The sequence below is a fragment of the Salmo salar genome, chromosome ssa12, assembly GCF_905237065.1.
Source record: "Salmo salar chromosome ssa12, Ssal_v3.1, whole genome shotgun sequence".
Taxonomy (NCBI): Eukaryota; Metazoa; Chordata; class Actinopteri; order Salmoniformes; family Salmonidae; genus Salmo; species Salmo salar.
Genome location: NC_059453.1, coordinates 37,248,681 through 37,266,425, shown reverse-complemented (window position 1 = coordinate 37,266,425; position 17,745 = coordinate 37,248,681). Strand labels below are relative to the sequence as shown.

Sequence of the window (17,745 nt, the reverse complement as noted above, 5' to 3'; positions counted from 1 at the left end):
ACTTACCCCACGCAACCAATATTGTTGGACACATACAATACTGGGAGCACTTCTGTTAAATGATTAATGTCACACACACACACACACACACACACACACACACACACACACACACACACACACACACACACACACACACACACACACACACACACACACACACACACACACCTCACTTTAAAGTGAGTAGGTAATCATTAACTTTAGTAGTTATGGCTTTATTCTGTCTATAAATACTTTTAATTAAAAGGTACTAAACTTGGAACAAATGTGGGTTGAAAATTAAATACTAGCCTACAATACCAAAATGTTCAGCAGTTCCAATGAATGGCATGATGCTCTAAATTACACAATTCTAACCAATTTACCCCACACAACCAATATTGTTGGATATTATGATATATATTTTTTCATATAGAGTTATGAACATCTAAAACAGTTGGCCATATGCAGGTCATGGTTGGATGTCATCTGGGTAACCAGGACCAAATCTCCAGCTACTAATTGTAATAGTTAAACCTGTCATGAGAGACTGGGGTTGGTTGTGGTCAATTCACTCAATTCAGGAAGTAAACTGAAAATGACGTTGGAGTGGGTTATGGTAGGGAAATGGTTGGGTTCAATTACAGTAGATCAATTCAGGAAGTAAACTGAAATTCCCATCACAGCTTTCCTTATCGCTTCAATTGTGTCATTAGAGAGGCAAGAACAAGGCTTTGCTTGACAGTTATAGTGACAAATGACACAGTCAAACAGTATGTTATTTCTGCTGAATGATTTCCTTCTGAGAAGGTGGTGGTAAAGTCAAAACCACCTGTTGGTGCACTGTAAATAAATAATTCAGTGGCTTAGTAAATGTAATGATTTTCACATAAAAAGTCATGTTTCTGGTTTTACTTTAAATTTTGTGTTAAAAAAGTTAATTTACTTTTGATAATGTAAATTCAATTTAGTATACTGCAAAATCTGAATGATTATTTACATATAAAAACAACTTCAATAATATTTTCTCTCAACTTAAGAATGTTATGTTCTTGCAACATCTTAACATGTGGCTCCTTTTTAGAGGATTGTGGGTATTTTTTGTTGTTATTGACTATGATATTTTTGCACAATGTTTTATGCATGTTTGAAGAAAGAAAAGTAATATATTTCTATATTGGTATTAAGCAGTTTGTTGTGCTATGAGGTGTAATGGATGATGATGAATGAATATCAAAACTTTTGGGCAAAGATGTTCAAAGATTGACATTTAAATCGAGCTGTAGATAAGATGATCAACAAGAATGTGTCTAAAGAGTTTATGACGTGCCTTATGTTGAGCTTTGTCTCTGTGTGTTACCTGTGTTAAAAAAGCTTGCATGATGCTGTTATAAAGCACTTTCAAGACTCGCTTATAATGTCATATCATAATGATCCTTACTAAATGTGCCGTTTCACATCAGTTGAAATGTTGATAAAGACAAAACATAATTAAAAGAGAGGTTTCTGAAGAAGCGTATATGTGATCTTGATGACCTAAGAGGACCCACAATTATTTATCTATGTATTATTAGTATTTGTGCAGACCATAGCCTGGGAGCCTAACTTCTGTTAAATGACTAATGTCACACACACACACACCTCACTTTAAAATGAGTAGGTAATCATTAACTTTAGTAGGCATGGCTTTATACTGTCTAGAAATATTTTTTATTAGAATTACTAGCCTACAATACCACACTTTTCAGAAGTTCCAAGTATTGGGATGATGCTCTAAATTACACAATTCTAACCAACTTACCCCACGCAACCAATATTGTTGGATAATACCCCCCAAAAAATTCTATATAGAATTATGAACATCTAAAACACTTGGCCAAATGCAGGTCATGGTTGGAGGCCATCTCTGCACCCAGGACCAAATCTCCAGCTAATAATTTTAATAGTTAAAACCTGTCACGAGAGACTGGGGTTGGTTGTGGTCAATTCACTCAATTCAGGAAGTAAACTGAAAACGACGTTGGAGCGGGTTATCGTAGGGAAATGACATTAAATTCACTGGCAATAGCTCTGGTAGACATTCCTGCAGTCAGCATGCCCGCTCCCTCAAAACTTGAGACATCTGTGGCATTGTGTTTTGTGACAAAACTGCACATTTTAGAGTGGCCTTTTATTTTCCCCAGCACAAGTTGCAATTGTGTAATGATCATGCTGTTTAATCAGCTTCTTGATATGCGACACCTGTCAGCTAGGTGGATTATCTTGGCAAAGGAGAAATGCTCACTAACAGGGATATTGTAACGTAGACGCAGGGAGTAAGGAAACAGGTGCAGTTAGTGAGTTTAATAATAATGAAGCTATACAAAACAAAAGAAGCGTCTGACAGGAACATAAACAATACTACCTGATGACTGATAACAAAAGAGTGCTATATAAAGGGTAAGTAATCAAGGGAGTAATGAAGTCCAGGTGGGACTGATGATGAGACGCAGGTGTGCGTAATGATGGTTGCCAGGTGTGCGTAAAGATGGGTTGCCAGGACTGGTGGTTAGTAGACCAGTGGCCTCGAGTGCCGGAGCGTGAGTGGACGTGACTGTACGCCCCCCTGACACTCGGCTCCAGCCACAGGATGTCACCGGCCAAGAGGATGGCCCCGAGAGCGAGGTTAGGCCGGACCGGACGACGAAGGTAGAAATCTCAGATGATGTTGGGATCTAGAATGTTGTCCACCAGAAACCAACACAACTCCTCTGGACTGTACCCCTCCCAGTCCACAAGGTACTGTATCCGACCCCCACAACGTTGTGAGTCTAGGAGGGATCTGACGGCATAGGTGGGGCTCCCCTTGATGTCCAAGGGAGGTGGAGGGGTGTCGTGGGGGACGGCATCAGCCAGGGGACCAGGAACCACCGTCCTGAGGAGGGAAACATGAAAAGATGGTGAGATCCGGTAGTTAGTGGGGAAGTTTAATCTGTAAGGTACCCCTTTGATCCTCCAGAGGACCTTGAACAGCCCCATAAACTGGGGACTCAGCTTCTTACAGGGCAGGCGGAGCAGGAGGTTCCTGGTGGAGAGTCAGACACGATCTCCAGCATGGAACATGGGAGCATCACTGTGGTGGCGGTCCGCCTGCTCTTTCTGATGGTGGACGGCACGCTGGAGTCTCTTGTGGGCATCGTTCCATACCTCTTCTGCGCACCTGAACCACTCGTCCACCGCAGGAGCTTCGATCAGGCTAGGAGTCCACAGAGACAGTGCTGGCTGATAACCCAGAACACACTGGAAGGGAGTCAGCTCTGTGGAGGAGTGTTACAATGAATTCTGTGCGTATCCTGGCAGTGGATCCTCAGGAACCTCCCCAGCTCCTGGTTCATCCACTCCACTTGCCCGTTAGACTGAGGCCGGTACCCAGAAGTGAGGCTGACCGTGACCCCCAGCTTCTCCATGAAAGCTTTCTATACACATGATGTGAATTGGGGGCCACGATCAGAGATGATATCCTCCGGAAGGCTATAGTGCCGGAAGACCTGCTGGAACAGTGCCTCAGCAACCTGGTGAGTGGTAGGGAGACCAGAGAGGGATGAAACGGCATGATTTAGAGAATCTGTCCTCTATCACCAAAATGGTGGTCAAACCATCAGAAGAGGGGAGATCAGTGACAAAGTCAATGGACAGATGAGACCAGGCTGAGGCACTGAAGGACTTTCCCTAAGCATTCTGGGGGGATTCGGATTGGCACAACAAGTGACATCCTGCGCCAAGGTGGCCACCAGTACTTTCCAGAGATGGGCTGAATGGTGCAGGTGATACCTGGATGTCCAGTGACGACAGCTGTGTGTGTCCAGGTCAATAGCCGATCCCTTATCCCCGTGGGAACGTAGGTGCGCTCAGGAGGACAGGCAGCAGGTGCGGGGTCCCTCTCCAGGCCCTGGTGAATGTCCACATCTACGTCCCAGAGCTCAGGGGCTACGACTCGAGAGGGTGGGATTATGGGTGCACACAAGACAGGAACCTCTCCCGAATCGTAGAGATGGGACAGGGCATCGGCTTTGATGTTTTTTAACCTGGGTGATATGTCAGCATGAAATCTGGTGAAGAAAAGGGCCCACCTGGCTTGACATGGGCTCATTTGCCTCGCTGTCCATATGTACTCCAGGTTCCGATGGTCGGTGAGGATGAGAAATAGGTCGTGAGCGCCCTCCAGCCAGTGTCTCCACTCCTCTAACTTCACCGTCAGAAGCTCCCGATCGCCAACATCATAGTTCCTCTCTTCAGGAGACAGATTCTTTAGAGTAATATGCACATGGGCCGAAGGTGAAACGACCCTTCAGTAGGAGGAAGGCTTCGTCAGCGGACCACCCTTGAGGAGAGAAGTGAGAGGAGAGACGATCAAGCTTAAGTTCTTAATGAATCGGCGGTAGAAGTTGGCTCCTCCAAGATAGCCGAGTAGACCAGGATGTCGTCGATATATGCGACCACCTGTTGGCACTCCGCAGGTCCAACTTGGTGAAAAACTGGGCCCTGCGGAGTTGTTCAATCGTGGCTGGCACCAACGGGAGAGGATAGCAGTATTTCATTGTGATGGAATTCATATTTCTGTAATCGATGCACAGGTGCAATCCTCCGTCCTTCTTGGTCACGAAGGAGAAGCCAGCCGATGCAGGGGAGTTGGACTTGCGAATAAAACCCTGCTGGAGAGCCTCCTGGATGTATACCTCCATAGCTTTGGTTTCGGCCACCGACAGAGGGTAGATGCAGCCTTGCGGAGGTGCAGAGCCTGCAAGCAGGTTGATGGCACAGTCCCAGGGGCAATGAGGAGGGAGACAAGTGGCGTGGGTCTTTGAAAAAACTCCAGAAAATCTTGATATAACTCCGGGATGTTGGGCTGAAGGGCAACCAGAGGACTCTCAACCGATGTGGAACCACAGGGAATGGGTATGCAGATATTCCGTCATTCGGGTGCCCAGTCTGTGATTTTCAAGGATAATCTTGTGTATGGATTCCATGGTGAGGGTGAGTGGTGCTGTGACGTGTGTGATTCTCCCGGATCCCAGTGGTTGACTATCCAGTGCTTGAACTGGACAAGGAGAGGAGAGCGGGTATGAGGTGATGTTAAGGGAGGAGGCGAGGGCCTGGTCAATAAAATTCCCTGCGGCACCGGAGTCCACTATAGCTGTAGAAGCAAAACATGAATGCAGCCAGTCAGTGAAATCATTACTAGGAAGGGTTTGGCAGAAAGTGATGATGATGGAATACTCACGCCTAACCCAGGAGATGGATGATCAGGTGGCAGTCCCTCTGCTCCCGTGGACCCCCGGATTAGAACATACCAGACACCGTTGAAGCTGGTGCCCCTCCTGTCCACAATAAGGACAGAGCCCCAGCTGTCTATGACGGCGTTGCTCAGCCACGGAGAGACGCCCATCCAGTCAGCAGAGAAATAACTGTGACAACTTTGGACCTCTTGTGGTGGGGGATCCCATCTGATGAGTGAAATAGAGGGAGCATTGGAGTAGGAAGCCACGGCATTTCAATGGAGTCCTGTCATATTTGTCTGGGAGGGACAATCGGGCATCGCTGACCAGGACGGACTGCTGGATGGGCTGGGGTACTGGCTCGCTGGGTCAACTTGTGGTAGAGAATCCTCCGCTGTTTGGAGATGATGCCCCTTGAGTAATGTCGACTCATTGAAGAACGCGGAGGACCTCATCCATAGCTGTCCCCAAATGAGCCAGATGGTCATGGTGTTGACAAAGTAGGTGTCCCTGTTTGCCAACCATCTGGGAGATGTCTGGGTTAACTGCTGCTTCCATTTATTGAAGTAGTGGGAGTGGACGTGACAGATGTCATGACTGGCCTGTGAGGATCAGCTCTACAGAGGTTACTCCCGCAGAGGGGAGAGGTATGGAGGTGGGGTGTTTTATGACCTCACGCCCATAGTAAATTGTAAGGCAGCAGACCAACTCCTTTCTGGTCTCTAATGTGAGAGATCGAAATGTCCTTGTGCCTTAGGGAGAGTCTACTGGGTCTACTGGTGGTAGTTCCGGTCCACGCAGAGACACCCCGTCGGAGACCTTCAATACGTAATTACATCATTATATTCTGACCCATAAGAGCGGCAGTTCGGGGCAAGGTTAGGGTTAAAATAGGCATAGCTGACAAATTCACCAAAGTGTGTTTTTCTCTCGTGCACTCTCTCTCTCTCTCTCTCTCTCTCTCTCTCTCTCTCTCTCTCTCTCTTTTGAAATCCCCATTTTGTGTAACACGTGTCATATTGTGTTGGCCCGCTAGGGACCTGTTTTATCGTACTAAGTTCTAATCAATTGCCTAGACGGTGTTTTTGTGTATATGTCTCTTATATTATAATTTTAGCTTGTTAGCAAATAAATAATCAACTCAATTGGTGTGGTACGGACTTATTTGGTGAGACTCGGGTTTGTGCAGATTCCCAGATTATGCGACATTCAGAATGAGACTGTAGAGGAAATTGATTAATTAGTGACTGTTGTAAAATCAATATTCTGATATTCTTTGAGTTACTTTGGGAAATAGAAACTCAATAAAACTAAAACTTTCCCATGGTGCCCCAGGTTAATGAGTTAATTATTGCCTGATTAATTTAATCATGTAATTATAAACTGTTAATCATTCGACGAGCAGCAGTCGTCACATTAATCAATACAACATCACGACAGTAGAAAATATCCAGATTAAAAATTATGTTTTTGTGACAATGAGGCTGTGATTTTAGTTGTCTAACAAGATCATAGTAAATTGTGATACCTTGCCTCGTAACTAGTTATGCCCCAGGGAACGCAGAGAGCGTGTCATAAAGACGGAAATGCCCCCTTTCTACCCTAGGGTATAAAACATGTGAGTTAAGAATCTACATATCAGACTAGAGGACCACCCGCTGCAGCCGAGGTCCACGAGTAGTCACGACCCCGAATCGCAACACGAGATTGAAGAGGACAAAAGAACCTCTCAACAATCAATGCTACGGTTGAGTACTGTATCTAAGAAGGTGAATTCAAGCAGGACCACCCGGTTATTCTCTTCAAGTCATCGTTTGTCTACACTGCTCTCATTCCCACGCTAGGATAATCTACATTGCTGATTCGCCATCCTGAGAAGAACACTGTTACAGAACGAGTGCAAGGAAACAGTCAACTAAGAGAAAGGATATTGTGACATCTTGTGAACAATCAGAGACTTACACCCGATAACAAAAAGACCAGACCATCCAAAGATATTCAACGGAGATATCCATCTTGACAGAGCTTGAAGAATTTAAAAAGTAATAATGGGAAAATATTGTACAATCTAGGTGTGGAATACTCTTAGAGATTTACTCTGAAAGAGTTACAGCTGTAATCGCTGCCAAAGGTGATTCTAGCATGTATTGACTCCGGGTTTTGAATACTTATCTAATCAAGATGTATTAATGTTTTAGTTCTCGTTCATTTGTTGCAAATGTTAGAATTGTTTTTCCAATTTGACATTACAGAGTATTTTGTGTAGATCATTGACACAAAAATGAAAAGTTATTCCATTTTAATCCCACTTTGTAACACAACAAAATGTGGGAAAAGTCAAGAGGTGTGAAGACAATATGTTATTTCTGCTGAATTATTTCCTTTTGAAAAGTTGTTGGTAAAGTCCAAACCACCCAGAAAAATATTCAGGGACTTGGTAAATATGATGATTTTCACATAAGTATGCAGGTTTCTGATTTAACTTCAACATTTTTGTGTTCAAAATGCATGACATTCGAAAATGTAAATTCAATTTAATATACTGCAAAATTTAAACAAATATTTGTGTGTAAAAACAACTACAATGGAAATTGTGTTTAGGGATAGACTCCTTTTTTCTCAATTTCCGCCTGAATGTTGTGCCCAAAGTAAACTGCCTGTAGCTCAGGCCCTGAAGCCAGGATATGCATATAATTGGTACCATTGGAAAGAAAACACTTTGACGTTCGTAGAAACGTTAATAATGTAGGGGAAAATAATAAATAATGTAGGAGAATATAACACAATAGATATGGTAGGAGAAAATCCAAAGAAAAACCAACCAGATATTTTTTTTGAGAGACCATCCTCTTAGAAATGCAAGAGAAAGCTCATATTATAAAATAGCTCTCTGGATGCAATTCCTATGGCTTCCAAAGGGTGTCAGCAGTCTATGTTCAAGGTTTCAGGCTTGTAACTTCAAAAACGAATAAGAAATAACAGTTTTTGTATGAGGACACAGTCTTGAAAATCCGTGTCAATGCGCACCATGATGAAGTTGCGCACCTGCTAAAATCGGTTTCCTATTGAACATACTTCTTTCCTTATGAAATATTATAGTTTGATTACATTTTAGGGTGTCTGAGGAGTAAACACAAATGTATTTGTACTTGTTGAAACAAAGTTTATGGGTAGATTTTCAGATTCCTTTCTCTGCAAATTGAACGAGTGGATTACTCAAATCGATGGCACCAACTAAACAGACTTTTTGGGATATAAAAAATGATCTTATCTAACAAAACAACACTACATGTTATCACTGGGACCCTTTGGATGACAAATCAGAGGAAGATTTTCAAAAAGTAAGTGAATATTTACTCTTTATATGTGAATGTATGAAACCTGTGCCGGTGGAAAAAATATTTTGATGTGGGGCGCCGTCCTCAAACAATCGCATGGCATGTTTTCGCTGTAATACCTACTGTAAATCGGACAGTGCAGTTAGATTAACAAGAATTTAAGGTTTCAGCCACTTATGTACCTAAATGTTTAACCGCTAAAATAACTATTCGAATTTATTTGAATTACGCGCCCTCCAGTTTCACTGGAAGTTGTACCGATGGCGGGACACCGATCCTTAAGAAGTTTTAATTTATTCCAATTTCCTAATATTTTCTCTCAACTTAAGAATTGTAAGTTCTTGCAACAACTTGACATGTGGCTCCGTTTTTAGAAGATTGTGTGGGTAATTCAATGTATTGTATTTTGAAACTTTGTTGTATGCATGTTTGAAGAAATAAAAGGATATTTCTATATTAGTATTACACAATTTGCTGTGCTAAGAGGTGTTGTGGATCACTTACTGCTAGTAGAATTAGCACTGTGTTCAACAATGACTGCTAAAGTGGGTTAAATGGCTAATAATTAAAAACATGGAAAAAATATGGAACATTAAAGCATGATCACTGAAAGTAATTGATAGCTAGTTTAACGTCCGATGACTCTGACCATCAAAATAGTCTGCTAACCCCACTATTTTCATACTAATCTGGAGTTATCATTTTCATGAATGATGTTTAGTTTATGAAGGTAATAGATAAGTAAAACAAAGGATTGTCTTCTGATGGTCTTTAATCTATTGATCTAATTAAATTAATAGTTCTACTTTTCAGCCCTTTCAGCCTGTATTTGAAGTATTTATAGTGATTACTTGCATTTTCAATGATATACTAGGCCTACACAGTATGTCTCATGTGATATGATGACCTGTTCTGTGGGGAATTTATAATCAATACATTATTTCTCGTGTGGGGATGTTGTTCTCTTTTGATTTCAGGGAGAGACACATGCCTTCCCAAGGGATAGCAATGCATTTTGCCTGATATGGACCATAAGTGGGTGTCCAAGGCATTGTTCAGGTGGTCCGGGAATGGGATTCCAGAGATGGACTTTGCCATGGTTGACAAAATGTGGTGGGACAGCCCTCCGCCACCATATTCAGCTCAGTAGAGATGGAGAGGTACTTTGCCCATCCTCTGCTGCTCTGGATGCCCAGGAAGCTCTTGCAGGTAAAGCTATATTGCCCACATTTTGTGCAGTAAGAAGGTCATCAGTTGGAACATATGGTTCCTTACACCGTTACACGCAAATACACTGGTAATGGCAATATAATTTGTATGTAATTAATAATCTAATGCAGCTTTTATATTTAAAACAAACAGCAACACATTCTCTTTGGGAAATGTTATTATAGAATTATTCCCTTCTCAGTCCGGTTTATTCTCATATATTTATGCAGTTGTTTTTCTTTAGGGGAGCTGATAGGTTTGGAGTACCTCTTCGATCAGACTGGTTTGGTGCTGCAGGATTATAAGGCTTGTCACGACTTCTACCGAAGTCGGTTCCTCTCCTTGTTCAGGCGGTGTTCGGCGGTCGACGTCACCGGTCTTCTAGCCATCGCCGATCCATTTTTCATGTTCCATTTGTTTTGTCTTGTTTTCACACACACCTGGTTTCAATTCCCTAATTACATGTTGTATATTTTCCCTCTGTTTCCCCCCATGTCCTTGTCGGGAATTGTTTATTTTGTAAGTACTCGTACTATGTGTTACTGGTGCGCTACAGGTTTTGTACCCATGTGTTTGTTGTTTTGTATGCTGTTAGTCCTACTCCCACCCCCTCTACCCGCATCCAGTCCACAGCTGCATCACTCAGTCCCCTGTCCTCCACTCCTGTACGGGCTACTCCAGGACCTGGGCCTCTATCCTCCACACCTGTGCTTGTCAGTCCCCTGTCCTCCACTCCTGTACGGGCTACTCCAGGACCTGGGCCTCTATCCTCCACACCTGTGCTTGTCAGTCCCCTGTCCTCCACTCCTGTACGGGCTACTCCAGGACCTGGGCCTCTATCCTCCACACCTGTGCTTGTCAGTCCCCTGTCCTCCACTCCTGTACGGGCTAACGTTACTCCTTAGTCTATGGACCATAAATTATATTTTAAAGTGTGAATTGGCTCTGGCAGTCAAAACAGCCAAATACTCCATCTAAAGTATTGGGATAGTGAAATGGTTTGTTGTTTCGGCTCTGTACTCCAGCACTTTGGATTTGCAATGATACAAAGTGCAGACTGTCAGCTTTAATTTGAGGGTATTTTCATCCATATTACAGCACTTTTTATTACAGCACTTTTTGTACATAGTCCCCCCCATTTAAGACGAACCAAAAGTATTGGGATAAATTCACTTATGTGTATTAAAGTAGTCAAAAGTTTAGTAATTGGTCCCATATTCCTAGCACGCAATGATTACATCAAGCTTGTGAGTCTACAAACATTTGGTCTTTATTTTGGTTGTGTTTCAGATTATATTGTGCCCAATAGAAATGACTGATAAATAATGTATTGTGTCATTTTGGAGTCACTTATTGTAAATAAGAATAGAATACTTTTCTAAACACTTCTACATTAATGTGGATGCTACCAGGATTACGGATAGTCCTGGTGAATTGTGAATAATGATGAATGAGAAAGTTACAGACGCACAAATATCATACCCCCAAGACATGTTGCATGACAAGGGCTATGTTGAGGTAGCTTGCAAGTAAACATTTCATTGCACTGTTTACACCCCCCTGTATTCTGTATATATGATGAATAAAATTGGATTTGATGAATTTGATTCGATTTTTGACAGTAAGAATGCTTGCCATTTCAGCAGACATAGTTCAAAAAGGAGTATCTCCAGATAAATTTGGCCAGGAGGGCTGCACTGCTCAGAGTTGGCAACCCAGCAACAAGGCACACTTGTTGGGTCAACACGAGATGCAGTTCAGCCTTTAGAGGAAGCAGACCTTCAAGTAGGTTGTTGAAAATGCTCTGTGGTATGATGGGTATTTGGTGGCATTGATGAAGAGTAATGCAAATCAGATAACTTTGTAGGAGTCCCAGCATCCATTCCATACCTCTAACCACATCAGTCCTCCGCTCCTGTACGGACTACTCCACCACCAGCTGGTTCTCTGTCCGTGGCCTTGACACCCGTGCTCGGCTGGGCCTCTGTTCATGACCTCCACACCCATGCCCGGCTGGACCCTGTCCGTGCTAGACACCTACGCTCGGCTGACACTCAGTCAGCCCCGTCCTCTGCTCCTTATGGGCTTGGCATTCTGATGGAGCAAGCGATCAGTCGCTCTCCATTTTCAGTGAATTATATATAATTGTAATTATTTGTGGTCAATTGTTTGTCCCTCTGTGGTGTCAAAAGTATTCTCCCCTTAATTCACTAAGGGCACAAAAGCCCTTAGCTGAATTCTCTAATTACATTTTGATCAATTAATGTCAGTCTTTGAATGCTCCATTGTATAAACTATTTAATTTTCCTGCTTGTGTACCTTGTGTGCTGATTTCAAACAATTAGAGTGTATTTGTCATTCTCACGTCTTCCTCCAATTCTGTCTTCAATTACTTCCTTGATTTACAATCAAAACAATTTCGCCAACATTACGTTTTCAATGTGAACTTGATATTACATTTATAAATTAAGCCATTTCTCTTATTTGAGATGATCAAGATTTTACTCCTGTGGCCTAACACACTTCGGCTACCCTTCTATAAATTGGAATTCTGAAGAGGGTGAGCAGTTTGACAAAAAGAGACGGGGTTTTCATAATAAAACGTTATGGATGATGATGACAGATTTACAGGCTGAGAGGAACGAGGATTGTCGGATGAAGCCCGATACTTTTCTACTCTCAGATTGTCACGGTAAGGAAAAGAAAGCATTAAAAACGATTCAAGGCTGAATACTGCAACCGTGTTGGGATTCGATACAGGGTTGGCATCGGCGAGTATGTTCATTCTTGGTAGAAAATGGCCCCCGAATTCGCTACACTCTTTAATTCCTGGTGTCGCAACCTCGACTGATGGGCTATATCCTTGGCGCAACGCTCTAACCACTAAGCTACCTGCCGCTCATGTTGGAAATACTCAATAAGCAGATGCAAATAGTTACCGGATGTTTTAAAAGTATTTTTTTACAGTGTGGTAAAGTCCAAACCAACTAATTAAAACAATAATATCACGGAAAAGAGATCATAAAATGTTCCATATCAATTCAAATGAGCAGTTAAGGACTATTTGACATCACATTTCAGTCAGCAGGTGAAAATCTCTTTAAAAGAAAAGGCGTTGCAGAGTGGCCCACAGGTGCTCAAGAATGTAAGAGTCCCTCTCCCACTCCAGCAGGGCCCGAACCTCCTGGCTGTCAAACACGTGATGGACAAAGTCCCTGGAGACCACGAAATACGCATTTCCGGAGAACATGGGGGTGCTGATTGGAGGAGGGCTCTTCGTAACTCCCGTTCTGACTACTATGTTATTGGTTATATTGTGCTGATACTGCCACCGGCGTTTCTTATAGTCGACGGTGGTCTCAGACTCCATGCTGTTCCCCCCGTTGAGCAGTTTGAGTGACTGAACCATCTCTGCGTTGGTTTTAATGGGGAAATCTGTTCCACAGGTATTGAGTAGGTACTTCCACTGGACAGCTGACTTCAACAGGTCTCTCATATAGTTAAGATCTGCGTGCACTCGAGACCACAATGCATAAACTACACTCTCTGTCTCGTTTGCCACAAACACATTCATTTTAATGTGTTCAAAAAGCATGACATTTGAAAATGTCAATTCTATTTATTATACTGCAAAATCTGAATGATTATTTGGGGAAATTGTGTTAAATTGTATTTAATTTGTGTTTAATTTACCTCAATTTCATTATATTTTCTCTCAGCTTAAGAATTTGAAGTTCTTGGAACAACTTAAAGTGGCTCCTTTTTAGAGGATTGTGGGGTAATACCTTTTTTTTACTTTATGATATTTTTACACATTGTTGTATGCATGTTTGAAGAAAGAAAAGTTGTCAAGATAATCCATCTACCTGACAGGTGTGGCATATCAAGAAGCTGATTAAACAGCACGATCATTACACAGGTGTAACTTGTGCTGGGGACAATACCACTCTAAAATGTGCAGTTTTGTCACACAAAACAATGACACAGATTTCTCAAGTTTTGAGGGAACGTGCAATTGGCATGGTGACTACAGGAAATGCCCACCAGAGCTGTTACTAGAGAATGTTATGTTAATTTATCTTCCATAAGCCGCCTTCAACGTTGTTTTAGAGAATTTGGCAGTACATCCATCTTGCCTCACAACCACAGACCACGTGTAACCACGCCAACCTCCACATCCGGCTTGAGTGAGAAAACAGAGTTTTGATGGCCTCTATTAAAAAGAGGAGTATCCCATCAGCTTTCTGTGGGCTAGCTCTATTGTATTTATTTCTCAACTTTCCCAATATTAAGCACATTGCTTCTCTTTACAATAGGAGTATAGCCTACCTGGCTGGCATGAAAATGGACCATGGGAAAAGCGTCCTCCATTTGCTATTTAAGTGCATAGATGACATGTATTTTCGAGACAGGTGCATGATAATGGTCCATTCTAAATCAAAACCAATTTCACACATATATTATTTAGTATATGTAAAGACAGGATTAAATCAAGAATAGTCTGATGGCTGACAATATTAGCCTATCACTTGTGAATGATATATTATCACTTGTGTCGCACACCTCATGTAGTCTAGCCCATAGGCCTATACATGTTGATAAGGTTTGTATCACAACTAAAGTAGCCAAATAACTTATTTACAATTAAGCAAATGAATCCGCTTTACAACGGGTGTCGAGCCTAACTGGCATACATATGCAGCACATGAGTTTCAAGATTGAGGAAGGAAATTTTCACCATAAAAATGCACCTTTATAATAAAAGCATTACATGCATAATCGCATTTGCGGTCACTTTTGAGAATGGTGTTTCCCTTTAATTGATTGCATTTTGGAACATTCTCACTTCTAGCTTGATGCCTTGTGCGCATTGCTGCACTTATAATGTGAAGAAATAGCCTAATAGTTTATCAACATTTTAAGCTAAACGTTCTGATCTGTTGCATCAGCCTCATTGCTTTTAAAATGTTTTTTTTTTATAATAGTGGTTGTATTAATTTGGGATCTATTGCATCCCACAACTGTCCCAGACTATGTTTGGAATATTTATTTCTTGCACAGAATAGGTCAACTTTTTTATACTATGGGGGATAGTAGATTGACATAGGTTAGTGCTTTTGCTGTTCATTAGGCCTACTCATCTTGTTGGCTGACGAAAAGTAAATGTGGACAGTTCTTCCAACACTTTTAATATGCGCCTCAGAATTCAATAAGCACAGTTGCGTCCTGGATGTGTCTGTCTTCACTTGTAGCTTGTGAGAAGGACCCGATCACATGATGGGCATTGGCTAATAAGAATTGAGATATCTGAGAGAGCCATTGTGCATCAGTTGCTTGTAGGATATGTGTGGAAGCCGGAGATGATAAATGTGTTTTTGTTAATTAATCGGCAGTTGTTTGCTTGACGAACACCAGCTGACAAAATGTCATGACCCCCACAGCCCTAATTCACGATCACTGAAAGTAAAAAGATGAAGTAGATAACGAATAGGATGCGTAAACTACACACTCTGTCTAACTTGCCACAAACACATTGGGAAAACAAGACACAATAGCCTTTACTGCAGTCCTGAATTCCTCAGAGGATTTCTGGTCCACATGCACACGGTATATGTTCTGAGGTGTGTACACGGCACGCAGGAGTCGCTCAAACATCTCAATTTTCTCATGGACCACCATGGAGTAGGCAACGGGGAAGTCTCTCTCCTCTACACTCAGGGGCATCATGGTCGTGGTAGAACGCCTCCGACAGAAGCTTGGGCTTATTCTATGTAAGACATGAAGGTCAGTACATCCGGAACATTTCATGAACTTTGAAAGTTTCTTCAAGTGCAGTTGCAAAAACCACCAACCGCTATGACAAAACTGGCTCTCATGAAGTCCAAACCTACTAATTAAAAACAAACATATCACGAAAAAGAGATCATGAACTGTTCCTTATCAGTTCAAATGGGCAATGGGGCAATACCCCATTTCAGTCAGCAGGTGGCATTCTTTTCAAATGAAAAGGAGAGTTAAAGAGTAAGGCAACTAGGCAATTAATAGACCAATGTTCCCTCTAATTTCTGGTCTTCTGAGCGCAAACTTGAATGTTGTAAAAATTCAGTGCAACTTCCAGCACGCGTTAACTGTGAACACTGAGGCTGTACAAGCTTTAAGTTATAGTTTCAGACAGTGGTCAAGTAGCCTACTGTGGCTATTTGATCATAATGTAGACCTACTAGAGTGGGCTACCATCAAAAACAATGGATAAAATGCATCCCATAACATTTTAACATGTAAATAGCTGTTCTATCATTCAGCCTACAGTAGCAGCCAATGTGTGGTATTCAATGTTGGCCTACATTCCATGACTTTTGAAAAGGCTTGACATTAACCTGTTTATGCACTTGTCCTTCAGACAAGGAGATGACTGAAGATGTTGTGTTGATTGATGCAAGAAACCACTTTACAGAATACAATTATTATTCCCATCATATTTTTACAGAGAATCAGACAAATTATGCTACCCTCTGCCTATTGGCTACTTGAAAACTGTTTTCTGCCCCTCCCAAAAGATAGAATTTGTAGATAATTGGCCCTCTTTCTGGGACTCACCCACAAACAGGACCAAGCCTGGCCTGTTGAGGAGTGACGGACTCCATCCTAGCTGGAGGGGTGCTCTCATCTTATCTACGAACATAGACAGGGCTCTAACTCCTCTAGCTCCACAATGAAATAGGGTGCAGGCCAGGCAGCAGGCTGTTAGCCAGCCTGCCAGCTTAGTGGAGTCTGCCACTAGCACAGTCAGCGTAGTCAGCTCAGCTATCACCATTGAGACCGTGTCTGTGCCTCGAACTAGGTTGGGCAAAATAAAAAATGGCGGTGTTCGCTTTAGCAATCTCACTAGTATAAAGACCTCCTCCATTCCTGCCATTATTGAAAGAGATTGTGATACCTCACATCTCAAAATTGGGTTACTTAATGTTAGATCCCTCACTTCCAAGGCAGTTATAGTCAATGAACTAATCACTGATCATAATCATGATGTGATTGGCCTGACTGAAACATGGCTTAAGCCTGATGAATTTACTGTGTTAAATGAGGCCTCACCCCCTGGTTACACTAGTGACCATACCCCCCGTGCATCCGGCAAAGGCGGAGGTGTTGCTAACATTTACGATAGCAAATTTCAATTTACAAAAAAAAACAATGACGTTTTCGTCTTTTGAGCTTCTAGTCATGAAATCTATGCAGCCTACTCACTCACTTTTTATAGCTACTGTTTACAGGCCTTCTGGGCCATATGCAGTGTTCCTCACTGAGTTCCCTGAATTCCTATCGGATCTTGTAGTCATAGCAGATAATATTCACATTTTTGGTGACTTTAACATTCACATGGAAAAGTCCACAGACCCACTCCAAAAGGCTTTCGGAGCCATCATCGACTCAGTGGGTTTTGTCCAACATGTCTCTGGACCTACTCACTGCCACAGTCATACTCTGGACCTAGTTTTGTCCCACGGAATAAATGTTGTGGATCTTAATGTTTTTCCTCATAATCCTGGATTAATCGGACCACCATTTTATTGCGTTTGCAATCGCAACAAATAATCTGCTCAGACCCCAACCAAGGAGCATTAAAAGTCGTGCTATAAATTCTCAGACAACCCAAAGATTCCTTGATGCCCTTCCAGACTCCCTCTGCCTACCCAAGGACGTCAGAGGACAAAAATCAGTTAACCACCTAACCGAGGAACTCAATTTAACCTTGCGCAATACCCTAGATGCAGTTGCACCCCTAAAAATTAAAAACATCTGTCATAAGAAACTAGCTCCCTGGTATACAGAAAATACACGAGCTCTGAAGCAAGCTTCCAGAAAATTGGAACGGAAATGGCGCCACACCAAACTGGAAGTCTTCCGACTAGCTTGGAAAGACAGTACCGTGCAGTATCGAAGAGCCCTCACTGCTGCTCGAT

General features: G+C 42.3%; 1 long non-coding RNA gene across 1 annotated transcript; it reads left to right on the top strand.

The window, feature by feature from the left end:
* Nucleotides 1-8,070: 8,070 nt before the first annotated feature.
* LOC123725629 (uncharacterized) lies at nt 8,071-11,386 on the top strand. The gene is made up of 3 exons (XR_006758169.1): nt 8,071-8,578; nt 9,553-9,784; nt 10,029-11,386. It is a non-coding gene; the product is annotated as an uncharacterized lncRNA (long non-coding RNA).
* The last annotated feature ends 6,359 nt before the right edge of the window (nt 11,387-17,745 follow it).